The following is a 10,856-nucleotide window of genomic DNA, read 5'->3' on the forward strand; positions in this document are numbered from 1 at the left end:
ATAATGCGGTATAGGCTGAGTGAGAGGCTGACGATTATAACAGAGTAAGAATTTTAAAGTACAAGATAAAGCTCCTTATGACAGGATCACTTAAGTCACGAAATATCACAAATCTTGTCAGCATGATGTTTCAGGGTCATTCCCTTCTCAGATATGTGCCCTAACCTTTGGAAAAGAAAGAACTCTTTAGGACATTTGCACATTTATATAATATCGAACTTATTTTTCCAAGCCAGATCTTTCCTGCACAAAGACTTGGAAATATATATCTGCCTTGAGAGTGGCATTTCCGGGGGCTCCTCCCTTAAGATGTCTGGGACTCTGCCAACTTCATTGGAGTCAGTGTGTATCAGCGAGGCAAGTTTCCGTTAATAATTCATAATGACTCTGGGCAGGATAGCAGGTTTTATCACCCCCAGTGTTTAAAATATATCACTTCTTAAGAATAGAAGGTTGGAATATGAAGCAATCCTTGTATCATTGTTTTTCAAACACGTGGTGAAAATAGTGGCTTACGATTCTGGATATACCAGACCAATCACTATCTTTCAGTCATTGGGCCCAAAGCTGGTGGAAAGATTGTGGCAGATAAAATTTGTCTTCAAAAACATTCACTCAGTGGGGAGATTTATTTCTCAGCCTCCTTAATTCAGTACTTGGCTGAGGGGCTTGCTTTGGCGGGGGAGATGTTAGGAGGCAGGGTGGAGGCAGCCCCGGGAGGAGAGTGCTTCTGTGTTGGGCTTGCTGCTTGAGCCTAGCTTTCACTCTGTGCCTGGGATTGCTGGCCCCGCCCCAGCAGGAGGCTGGAGAGAAGCTGGGGCACAGTAGAGCTCTTAAGATAGCCCAGGCTGATGGGCTGCACACCACCACCTGAGAATACATGGTGACCGTCTTAAGCCTCTGAGTTTTGGAAGTTTGTTAAACCGCATTTTTTGGCATGCAGCAGTAGTTGACAATTAATCACAGCATGTCACACTGCACTATGGGGTACACCTCATATTGGTTTCTCTACTTAATTTAATGATTGTTTAGTTAAGCTCAACCACCCAGATACCAAAGAACCATCAAAGGAGATGCTGACAAATACAGCACATAAAAGGGGGACATATGCAAGACCAGCTAGATGGCTCCTACTTCCTTTCTCTATCATAAAACTCTTGTCTAAGGTGTTATTAAAAATGAATAAATAAATCATACCGCTGTGATTGGGCTGAGCACATTCTGTGAGAGATGCTGTTGGTGACCTATCCTTGTCCCCGCCCACAACTCTTTCTCCCATGTCTGTTTCCATGGTTGTTCTACGGATGCCCTTCAGACCTAGTCAGGGCCAATAGGATGTAAAAGCAGAAATACTCAGGTGGGGCTTCTGGGGTAAAGAAAAGTCTTTTTAAATAAAAAGACTCTGAGTGGCATGCCCCTTCAGCCACACCCATCCTCCCTGCCTCAGCCCAAGGGCAGCAGACATTTTTTGTGACCATGAGTTGACACGTGAGGAGAAAGCCAAGAGATAGACAGTGGCTCTACCGTCATTGAACTTCTCAACCAATGCCAGCAGCACGCTGTTTTGCAGGCTCCTAATTATGTCTGAAAATGACCTCCTCCTTAAGTCAGTCCTCTGTTACCTGCTGCTTTTATAAGCCTCTCTATTGTACTTTAGAGCAAGCAAAAAGAAAAAGTCAAGATATACCATGGCACGGAGTCCCTGTGTTAAGCTTATTAGCCTAGTTATTCCCAAAATCATTATATAATATCTATCACTACCAAATCCCCCCAACACCTTTATTAACTGAAAATAAAAGCATTAATACTTGAACTAAATTGGCAAATTTCTAAGTTTTTTCTGTATTCAAAGAAACAAAGGATGCTTTAAGATTAGGGTATAGACCTTTGGTGAATGTGAACAAAAGAAAATTTTCTAGAGTGATAAAGATGAAATGCTTTTGGAAAGGTTATCCATATATCAGAAGCTTAAAACATCAATATCAAATAGTCAGTAAAATTTAGACGTACTGTAAGATACAATTAACTTGTCTTCAGAGTATTACAGGTTCTCCTGTAAGCCTAATTGTGCACTCTTTCCATGGCTTTCTTGTATTCGCAGTAGAGATTAGGAAATCGTTAGCTTAGTCATTAATTGGTAAAGATTTCTTTCCACCAGTGAATTTTCATTGAATATTAACACATGATTAACCCCACCTCACACATCAAGAGAAATGATGTGAAACCATGTGAAACCCTGGCAATATTCTGTGACTGTTGAAACCTGCTAAATAATTCCAGATCATAGATCCAATGCCTTTGTTCAAATATTAAAATTATGTTCTTCTATTTCATGATAGAAACATGAGTGATGCAATTATAGGGTTTATAAGCCTCACCCCAGGAAGAGGTCAGTAGAAACCAACACGATCCTTGATTTCTTTTCTCTAAGTCTCTGAAATAGCTAAGGATTTAAAGTTACATATGTCATGTATATTTGATTGACACCATAAGGTTTTCATCTAAATTCGAAACCTAACTCTGTTTGGATATATTTGAACATTCTTATTGCATTTAGTCATGAGACTTGAATTCTGATAAGCTAGAATGTGTGATGTGGCTAGATCATACCAAACAGGTTACTTCTGAAATTAGTTTGAATCAATAATCCAAAAAGGGAAGGGGCTGTGCAGAAAAGGCTATTTTGCTTTAGTTGTGTTGTGAAATAAAATCAAAACCATCAAAATGAAAATTCCCCTCATCACAGATATGATTTGCAATCTATACTGGATATACAGGAGAAATAGATAGCAGCTAAAACAGACAGATAAAGCCAAATGAAGGAGCTAAAGGCAAAAGGAAACTAGTGATAGAAACAGAATGTAGAACAGCGGGCAGCCCAGCCAGCACAGTGAAAATGTGAATAAGCACATTTGGTAACCAACCTCCAATCATGGACGCCTGCTGAACAAGATGCTTCCTCTTCATTAATCTGCTAGAAAATAGAAGGTCTACTTGTCCCATGTCAGAGAGATAGGGGATGAGTACCCAGGCAAAGAAGTCATTTCTTTTCCTTTAAAGATAATAGGATTGCAGGATGATGGACAGGAAGGAGGGGAAAGAGAGGCACTAGCTCTTACTTGATCTGCATCCCCAATGTCAGTCAGGTAACAACTGGGAAAATAAAATGCAAAATCTTCTTTTGTCTGGAATCTGTGTCCTTCCCTAAATCCCCAAATGATGAAGCACCGAGGTGGAAGAAGGAGATGGTGGCATTAGTAAGAGAGATAGAGAATATCCCACATCTTTTTGCATTGATTGTGGAAACTTATTATTACTGTGTTATTCTTGGTAGCCAGACCTAAAAGGGATATCACAGACGTGGGTTCACATTCTTAAGGATATTTGCTCAAAAGATGCCATCCCTTCCTTTCCCCCATAGAAGTTGCTGTATGTTGAAGCTGTTAAAAAGAAATAACAGGCCCGAAAATGGAGTCATTCATGCTAAGCCCAAACCAAGACTTAATACCTAACCTAACTGAAGTTTCAACTTCCTCCAGGAATACTATCCTAACTGGTCAGTCTCGAATTTCCTGATCAGTGCCAGTGAGGTAATCTACTTTCTAGACCTTTTGCATCCCCTAAAGGAAGGTGACCTTGCCCGAAACAATTTGCTCTTTTCCCCCTTCTGCCCATAAAAGTCTTCCATTTTATTCAGCTCCTCAGAGCTTCTTTCTGTCTGCTAGATGGGATGCTGCCTGATTCATGAATCTTTGAATACAGCCAATTAGATTTTCAAATTTCTCAGCTGAATTTTGTTTTTTAACAAAGCTCTATGTAAAAATCAGAGCACTGAAATGCCATTCAGGATTAGTTCTCAAGGGGGAGCTGTCAAAAGAGGAGGAAACAGGAATTTGGGCATAATTCTCCTTTTCTTTCTGCTTTCTTGCAACAGTCCAAGATCTTTGAATGAAGAGAAGAGCCCTGGACTCAAAAGAGTATACAGTCAGGCAGACCAGCGCCCCCACATGGAGACTTAGCTTTGTTATTTCCTTTTTTAAGGAGATTTTGTGCTTGAATAGTCATGAGAGGTGAGTATGACGTGGCCACTGGATGTCTCTCTTCAGTTTCATTTTTCTTCCCATCATCAGCTCCCAGAATTCCAGACAGACCAAACCCTGCTTTCCTTTGAAATCCATTCAATCTCTTTTGTGGTGGGCACTTACTGGGCCCTAAGAAAACCCACCTCTTACCTGCCACCCTGACACCCCATACTTCTGGTCCTCTGACATGACCCAGCACTCTTTCGTCCAGAAACTTCCCTCATCCAGGCAGACTTCAGTGCTCTCTTCTGTCTGCATCCTTAGTATCTTGAGAATGCATCCATTTCAGCCATTTCACAAGTTGGCATACTGAACGGTCATTCCAAGACGGTTAAGTAACTTAAAGACAAGAACTTAAATTTTTCATCTTTTTATCCTGAATAGCCAATACATAATAGGTGCTCTAAAACATACATTTTTTAGTGAGCTAAAGAGTTGCTTTTTCTTCTTTTTATGTTATATTTGATACTAGTTCCCTTCTTAACCAAAGGAAAAAAAAAATGCTTGCTGATTAAATCCAATTGACAGAGCTTATTTTTCACCCCTGATGTTTACTGGGTAAGTTCTCCATCTGCGTTAAGATTGTAGAAATAGATTTTGTTAATAGTTTGGTATAATTTTCCAGATGATGGGTTGTTGGGGACAGACTTTGACTTATCAGTTTGTCTCTTTGTATTTAAATCGTATTCTTCCTCAGTAAAAGAGCTGTGGGTTGATCTCAGGAATGCAACAAAAATCCAACTCCTACAGAAGAAGAAGAAAGCTGCCAAACGAGGCAAGAGAACAGTGTCCAGGCATCTCGGGGGGTAGCCCAGTTCTTTCTCGGAGATGTCAAGTTGTCATTGGCTGTTCTGCAAAGACAGCCCACATGTGAGCTTGCTTCAGTCTCAGTTCATGCAAATCAGCCAGTTATCCATTTCCTAAACACTGACTCCTTAGGGAAACTGGTGCAGCTTGGTAGTCATCTGATCATCATTTCTGTCACCAGTAAGCCTGATAAGAGTCAGTTGGAGTCCAACTCCACCATTTCCTTTCCGCAAAAAAAAAAAAAAAAAAAAAAAAATTAGGCCTCCACTTACATCATACAAGATCCTCATGGGGTTGCAATTTTCTCTCTTTCTCTCTTTCATTGAGCATCAGTTCTATTTTTAGATCTGGATCAAGAATTAGCCCAGGAGAATGAGGATTCTCATTTGAATCACAGATATTAAGTTGGGACTACTAATATTCAACCAATGCTTGGAGAAACCAGTTTCAGGAACACCTTGTGTTGGCTGCTCACCATGTTTAGGATTGAGAAGTAGGACACAAATCTTCATTGTCCTGGGTGAGACCAGTCCTGTAGTTTTGTGGAATGAGTATGGATTTTCCAAAGGAAGAAGTCATTGGGAAGAAGTGGTCACTTCTGGTGACATCTGGCAGCAGCCCCAGAATTCCAGTCCCCAAAAAGAAACTATAAAGATGTCTCTGCAGCAAGGCAAGTTCGAGAGTCTCCATTATACACATCCAGCTCCAGGAGAACCATAGAGAAAGCAGCAACACCTCTCCCTAATGGCATGGCTAACTGACACATTTTTAAACTAAAATATGTTACTAACTAGCCCTCTGCATCCCTCCCTCTTCCAATCCCAACATAAAAATAATGACACAGTTTTGTCTTATGAAGCATTGACCGAATCAGTAAATATTGGTCTGACCATGACTAACTGAAATGGAGCTGATGTTGACAGAGAGGAAGAGCTCCCAATAAATAGTGAGAGTGGTATCCCCAAACCCATTACCCAAGTTATTTGGTAGTTAACACCTTAAAAAACCCACCTTCCGATTTCACAGATTTCTTTTCTACTGCATGTCAGAGCAGAGCAGAGTGTATGTGGAACAGATGGTCCTCATGTACACACCCCATACTTAGTGTCGTGCCAAGCTTATGCTTCCTTCACTTTCTTCATGAAAACAGGCATGCTGAAAATATGTTTGCGGATGGCACAGAAATGCTGTGCACATTTTAGCCGTCATGGCAAAGCAGGAAAAATTCAGAGCCATAACAAGTAAAAACAAAAACCACTGAAAAGTAATTTTTCACTCCACCAGGCAATAATCATTTCCATGCCCGAACATGGCAAGTCACAAACACATTGTGTTAAGTGCCATTCAAAGAAAAGAGGGGTGGGTATTATGGCATCAAGACAGAAAATCTTGGAATGGGATCAGGCATCTCATGCTGTAACAAAGGGTGTTCAATTCTTGTCAATTTCAGAAAGCAGGCCTGCGCTTCCATGGTGAGGGAAGCAGTAAAGGAAGAAGAAAACGAGTTGGCTTATTAAATGTCACCTAGTTTTGCACTTTCGTGTCTGCCCAGAAAATTGCAATTGGCCTCTTTTGTGCTCTAATATTTTATATCATGTAAAGCACAATCCCATCAGGCAGTTTAGACCCATGAATTGAATAAACATTATGATTAACAAAGAAAACATTAAAATATTAAAAATAATAATAGCTGCTATACTCTCAAGCTATTATTTAGCTTGCCAAACCACACCCCCTCTGAGTCCATTTGTGGACCCCCTCTCTGTATTGTGGATTATCCTGAAATCAACAATGGACCTCAAAAAACCAGGCATCTGTAATCTCATATCCTACACAGTAAAGCTTTGTTCATAGGAAGCCTTATCCTAGATGTTGTATCAGCAACATATACAAGACAAGTTCCTTTCTCTAAGTTGTTAAGCCCCATGGATCACTAACCTATCATGATACTTAGATTTGGAAGAGATCTTAGAGATCAATTCATTCATGTCTTCCAAAGTATGAGACTCATAAGCAATAGACTGTCCACCTATGTCACAATGCATGACACTTCCAGAGATAGCCAACTCCCTGCCAACTTTTATTTCAGTAGGTACAATTTGGTTTCATTAGTTCAAGAAATAACCACTTATCACCTTCTGGGACCCAAATCCTTTTTGAGCAGTGCAAATATAAAAAGAAATAATGAAATACTGCCCTCAAGGAGCTCATAGTTAGGGAGCCCAAGCCTAGTTACAGAGCTTGATGAATAAACAATTTCAATGCAATGTGATAACTATTGTGGGAAAGGAAATTCTACTGTGGTCATTTTTCAACATACTCTTCACTTTTCCTTATGACCTTTACCTAAGCTTGTAATTAATTGCATATTTATTACTATAATTATCCATTTAATTACTGTCTCCCCAGTTAAAAGGTAAGCTTCATGAAAGAAGAAACTAAATCTGTTCAGCAGTTATCTCTAGAGCTCAGGGTCTCAAACACATTGTAAATCTGTGTTGAATAAATGTGAATGATTGATGAAATTTAGAAGGGCACTTTACCCAAGTGAGACACTAGTGAGATAAGGATGTTCCAAGTGGACAAGCAACATCTGCAAAGGTGGGAGAGGAGGGGAGCACTTTAAGGAGTCACCAGTATTTCAGCTTGGAAGCGACTTAGAGCAAGACATGAGGAAGCCTAGAGGTCAGGCTGGACAGGAAATGGTCTGAAATACAAAGAATCTTTATGTTGTCCTAAGGAATTTGGATTTCTTTCTGATTACAACAAGGATCCAAGAAGAGACTGCAAGCAGGAGAGTGACATCATCAGCTCACATTTTGGAGGGATTGGTCTGGCAAGATGGTAGAGCATGGGGGGGGAGAGAGAAGTAGAAGCTGCTATGGTACACCGAGGCCATGGATGTGAAGATAGAGGGAAGAGGGTCTTCCAACAAGTAAAAATGATCGTATGTGGGAGATGTGAGGATTTATCACTGCCTCCCAGAGTTCTGCCTTGGTAGAACTAAAACAGTGATACAAAATACTGTAGTAAGTTTTTCTGTTTCTCAGAGAAGATGTTCTAGTGAAGTTCTCTTTGAAACTACAGATAAATGGTAATTATATAATTCTGAGTTCAGTAAAGAGATGTATGCTACAGAAAGCGATTTGGGAGTGATCAATATATAGATAATAATTAAAACCCAAGCAGGAATGATATCCCAGAAAAGCATGTGTAGATGAGATGAGTGCCAAAGAATGAGGACAGTAAGAAGGCAGTTACTAAGAAACTAAGAAGGAGCAGTGAGAGAGTTAGGAAAAAACAAAACAAAAAACAAAACAAAACAAAACAAAAGAACCCAGAGCAGAACAACATTAAGGAAATCATGACAGGAAAGATTTTAGAAAGACAGAGAATGCAAGAGAAAGCAGTTAACTATGTCAATATAGCAGGGTGGGAAGGTAGGACCAGGCCTGGAAAATCTTTATCATTATATTCAAAATTTAAGTCCTAGGTGATTTTGATGATGGCCATTGAGAGGAGTGAAAAAAGTGGAAGCCAGAAAGCTGTCTTTTATTTCAGGGCCAGCTCTACATAGTATAATATTGTCTATTCATTATTCTGAAACAAGTTTTCCCTTCATATAGATAGTTAAGTGTCTGGGGAGGAAGGGAGTGTGAATTTTATGAGTTTTGATGAAGAACTATAGTAAATATTTTATTTTGTTTCAACAAATATTTATCAAGCATCTGCTATGTGTCAAGCTTTCTGCTAGGTGTTAGAGACACAAAGATGAATAAGCCATGATCCCTGCCCCAAAGGGGCTCAAAATACATTTAGGGAGACACAAATACACACTTCAATATGGTAAATGCTGCAGTAAATGTATATATAGATGGTGTGGTAATAGAAAAGATGCAATCGATGGCTTTGCCTAGGCTAGTCAGGAACAGAGGTTGCAGAGAAGAAAGGGCACTCTTAATGGGACCTGGAAGAATTGATAAGATAATATGGGCATACCTCTGTTTAGTGCAGGGTATATATTTCTGAAAATGAATGAACTAATGAATGATTAAGCAATATGAGCTGTTTTTGTGGCACAGTCCCCATGGTAATGCATCATACACAAACCAGCTATGGAACTCTCCTTTTTTTTTTTTTTAAGATTTATTTATTTATTTGAGAGACAGCACAAGAGAGGGGGTTGGGTCAGAGGGAGAAGCAGGCTCCTTGCTGAGCAGGGAGCCCGATGTGGGACTTGATCCCGGAACTCCGGGATCATGACCTGAGCCGAAGGCAGTCGCTTAACCAACTGAGCCACCCAGGCGCCCTATGGAACTATCCTTAAATGCCCTCAAGCATGACAAATTTCAAGCCATAATTTTATTCACATGCTGTTCATACAATAGTAGAGCAATCCTCCCAAGCCATAGGGATCTATATGATTTTTTTTATAAGGTAAAAGTACTTCTCCCAATTGTTAACTTTTTTGCTGATCTTTGCTTTCTAATTAATTGTTACTTTGAATGTGCCACAGAACATATAAAACTTCATGGTATAGTTTCTTGGCAATTTTGCAGTACCTCCAGTGGTACACTTTTATTCATTGTCGGCTATGACTGGTCAGAACTATTTACCAAAAGATGAATAATGGAAGAAAGAGAGACTAAGGAGGAGTAAAGGTGGAATTACAATAGAACAGTATAGCAGCGCCTGGGTGGCTAAGTTGGTTGAGCATCCAGCTCTTGGTTTTGTCTCATGTCATGGTCTCGGGGCGTGAGATCAAGCCCCACATCCAGCTCTACGCTCAGTGCAAAATCTGCTCGAGATTCTCTTCTTAACCCTCTCCCTCCCCCTGTGGCCCTCCCCCCACTCACCTGCTCTTTCCCTCTCTCTCTCAAATAAATAAATAAAATCCTTTTTAAAAAATAAAATTAAATTTAAAATAAAACAGTATAGCATCATTAAAGTGAAGCATCTTGTGAAAATTTCCTTACTTCTCACTGGCTGTGAGCCTGGACTAACCGTTAGTCACATTAATACATTAGATGATAGATAGGTGATAGATAGATAGATAAAAAGAATGTAGAAGCATGAATATATAATATATTTCTGAGATAAAGAGCACTCTAATGAATGTGTATTGTATAGGGCAGCAGTAACTGTGAGATGCAGAAAATAGAAGACAACTAAACCCCAGCATGTATAAGCATATGTATTCATGAAAGTAAAACGAACCATGAGAGACTATGGACTCTGAGAAACAAATCGAGGGTTCTAGAGGGGAGGGGAGGGGGGATGGGTTAGCCTGGTGATGGGTATTAAAGAGGGCATGTACTGAATGGAGCACTGGGTGTTATACACAAACAATGAATCATGGAACACTACATCAAAAACGAATGATGTAATGTATAGTGATTAACATAACATAATAATAAATAAATAAATAAAACTAAAAAAAAAAAAGAAAGTAAATGTGTAAGAAGCCAGTATGGCCAGAGTGGAGTGTGCATGGCACAGAGGGGTAAGAGATAAAACTGGAAAAAGGTTAAGTTCTTTGTAGATTGTGAATGTTGCCGTATGTTATCCTAAAAAGTATAGGCAATATTATACAGCAAGAAGTAGCCTTCAAATTTTAAATAGAAAGATGGCACAATCACTAACGCTGATGGAAATATGGAGAAATTATTGGAGGCTGGACAGGTGAAAGCAGGGAGACCAGCTGGGAAGTCGACAGACCCTGAGAGCCTGACCAAAGCCCAGGACAGCAGGATTGAAAGAGGCTGGGTGTGGACTACTGGATGCCTAGGGGATAAGAGAGTTCCTTCACATAAGGTAATTGAAAGTCAAAGATTCCCAGTAGTGGAACTGAAGAGCAGTCTCTCCAACCAACAGAAACACAAAAGGGCCTCAAGAAAGTCAGCTTCAATCACAGTTCAATCCTGGAGAGTTCCAACACTAGATCACAGCAACTGTCTCAATCCAGTA

The sequence above is a fragment of the Eumetopias jubatus genome, unplaced genomic scaffold (genome assembly GCF_037043125.1).
Source record: "Eumetopias jubatus isolate StellerSeaLion01/CBP00866 unplaced genomic scaffold, mEumJub1_p1.0 scaffold_4, whole genome shotgun sequence".
Classification (NCBI taxonomy): Eukaryota; Metazoa; Chordata; class Mammalia; order Carnivora; family Otariidae; genus Eumetopias; species Eumetopias jubatus.